Source organism: Tachypleus tridentatus, chromosome 1 (assembly GCF_004210375.1).
Source record: "Tachypleus tridentatus isolate NWPU-2018 chromosome 1, ASM421037v1, whole genome shotgun sequence".
NCBI lineage: Eukaryota > Metazoa > Arthropoda > Merostomata > Xiphosura > Limulidae > Tachypleus > Tachypleus tridentatus.
Window position 1 is genome coordinate 62,738,200 of NC_134825.1, and position 3,285 is coordinate 62,741,484.

Below are 3,285 nucleotides of genomic sequence, written 5' to 3' on the forward strand. Positions count from 1 at the left end.
AACAGCATTAAAAATTACGAAATAGTTAATTCGTTTTTATTTCATGCTCAGACCAATTTAGTTTGTCATTTTTCCGAAACGGTTCTTTTGAAAACGACAAAAACATTAAATTTTCTTAAACCTAACACGAGGAAAATTAGTTCTCGAACGTGGAAAGCGTTTAAATATTTCTAATGCTCAAGACTGCAGCATTGAAATATTACGAAAATACTGTTAAGTATCTTCGGTACCAGAATATATGTGTGCGTTTGTGGTGCACAAGTTCACATATGCTGTTGTAACATCTTCATGGCCAGTAAAACACACTATTTTGTTTCCATTGTCATTGAGGCTCGGCATGGCCAGGTGTTTAAGACACTCAACTCATAATCTGATGGTCGCGGGTTTGTATCCCCGTCACATCAAATGTGCTTGCTCTTTCAGCCGTGGGGGCGTTATAATGTGATTAGTCAATTCCACTATTCGTTAGTAGAAGAATAGCCCAAAGGTTGGCGGTGGTTGGTGATGACTAGTTACCTTCCCTCTAGTCTTACACTGCTAAATTAGGGATGGCTAGCGCAGATAACCCTCGTGCTACTTTGCGCGAAATTCAAAACAAACAATCATTGGTATTTGGAAAAGTGACTTATGTGTGTCGCCCCCCAGTGGCTCAGCGGTATGTCTGTGGACTTACAACGCTAAAAACCGGGTTTGGATACCCGTGGTGGGCAGAGCACATATAGCCCATTGTGAAGCTTTGTGCTTAATTCAAAACAACAACAACGACTTATGTGTTTTATTCTATGTTATAAAAAAACGAATGTTGTCAGATACCTTATCAGAAATGTTTCTGGCTAAACAAACCACATTTCGTCTTAACCCTAGAGTTATCAGTATAATAGAGTTCATATAATGTAATATTTAGATCCTGCCATTCTACTAAATGGTATATGAAAAAGTTGTTTTTGATGATTTAACACATCTGGCTTTGTCCCTGGTGGCTGGTCCGGGAACTTATAATGCTAAAAAAGCTGTTTTCTTATCTGCGGTGGGCAGAGCACATATAATCCAAATATATATATAAATATAAAAATAAAAATATATGTGAAACAATGATGACAAATATATAACTATTCTGGGATTGTTTGTAATATGTCGTTAACGTGAGTGTTTGAAAAATATCTGTTATTGACCTTTTCAGTACAATTTCTTGTGGGTTTTACTAAACACAAAGCAACTTAAATGGAATGTGCAAATACTGATATACGTACATATAATTATTTATCTACTAATCGGTGGTGATAATTACATGCATAAAAATTTAAGCTAATACGCATACTAAGATTTGACTAATCCTTGCTTTAAATAACAGATTGTATCATATGTGTTTTGCAATATTTATACGTTTAAAATTGTAAGAATGCGAACAAATATAACATAGTGCATTAGGTGTCTACAACACAAATGTGCAATTTAGTATTAACAAACCACATTGAATAGGAATATTCTTATGTTTTAGTCAACATAGAATTCATATGATGTCTGAATTGTACAATATAACGATTTTTTTTAAATATTTCTATACACATAAACAGTGTGTACGTATATATGTTATATAGTTGAAAAACTCATGAAAACGAATTCTGTTACGTTTGTAGACAGTAGTGTGTAGAGCTGATAATCAGAACAGTGAACCACGACCTCCACTTTGTTCGTGTGAACGTTGGAGACTCACTGGAACCAATATAACACAGAGCGGAGGGGTAGTTCAACAAGTTTTGAATTTATATTTGTAACTAAATGTACTTACGTGTTTAATTACAATACATACATAAGAACTTATCAACTGGTATACAGTTATCGCCAGTGACTACGAAATCTAGTAATTCCGTGTCGAATATTTATGAAAAGATCAGAGACCTAATTAAAACTGTTTACTAAGCGTTTCAAAACTTTTTTTGAGGGTAAGTATAATTAAAAACAATTGTACATTTAGACTGAATGATCGATTCACGTTGATTACAGTTTATTATGTAATTTATGAAAAGAATTAGAAAATCGCCCTTTGTGAGTTTGGTTTATTACTTATGGCAATTCACCGTTGATGTGTCTTTCTTTTGCTGCGTCTGATTATTAATAAAAGTTATATACATTCAAGTATTTGAGAATTATTTTGATCTTTAGCGAATCCAAATAAATAAATAAAAGAGCTGAGTAAAAGGAATTTTCAAATGTCAACTTTTCACATGGAATTGATAGATGTACGTTCACTGTTATTAAAACGAAAAGTCTCACGTGTGGAAGAACTTCACATATTATGGCAATGAAGTTAAAAGGTTAATAATATACAAACCACCTTCACTATATTCATGTTATCACAATTCATCGTTTCTTCTTTACGACCTCATAGTGCGATAATGGGATCGAAAGGAACTTTCAAATTCACAGTGAGAACGTGCTAATCTTCGAACCACCTCTAGAGAGGGTTTCGACTGAAATTACGCCGAAATTGTGGACTGTTTAGGACAGATTCACGACATTAATTGTCTTAGGCTAGTGTGTCACTTAATATTTGGATAGATGGTATCATACATAGAATGAAATTATTGAAAACGTTTTCGTTAATAATTTAAGAGATTCATGAAATTTATTTTTAAAATGCGTCGATATGTTACGAAGATTGAAAATATGCCTGTAAATACATCAGTGTGTTTTATGTCGTGTGTTTGTTGTTGTTGTTTTCCCTTGTGAAAACCACTCAACTGTCTAGTGTGTTCGATTCTGAAAATTTTTACACTTTTTAGATAGATTTTAAAATATCCACGTACGTGTTTGTCTTACTCCTGTACTGTGTACCCCCGTTGTAACAAATGAAAACCAAGTAGACCACGTGTGAATTAATGTTACTTAATTTTTAATGTATCATCGACGTCGTATGTGTCAGGTCATCCCATAAGTAGTGTGCGAAAATTTAATACAGAAACTGCATCGTCATTTCTGTCTTTGTAGAAGGCTTTAATGACTAAACTGTGTCGTAGGGCGTGTTTTTTGTTTTTTTAATTTCGCACAAAGCTACTCGAGGGCTATCTGTGCTAGCCGTCCCTACTTTAGCAATGTAAGAATAGAGGGAAAGCAGCTAGTCATCACCACCCACCGCCAAATCTTGGGCTACTCTTTTACCAACGAATAGTGGGATTGAATGTCATATTATAACGCCCCCACGGCTGAAAGGACGAGCATGTTTGGTACGACGGGGAGTCCAACCCGCGACTCTCAGATTACGAGTCTTTAACCCACCTGGCCAAC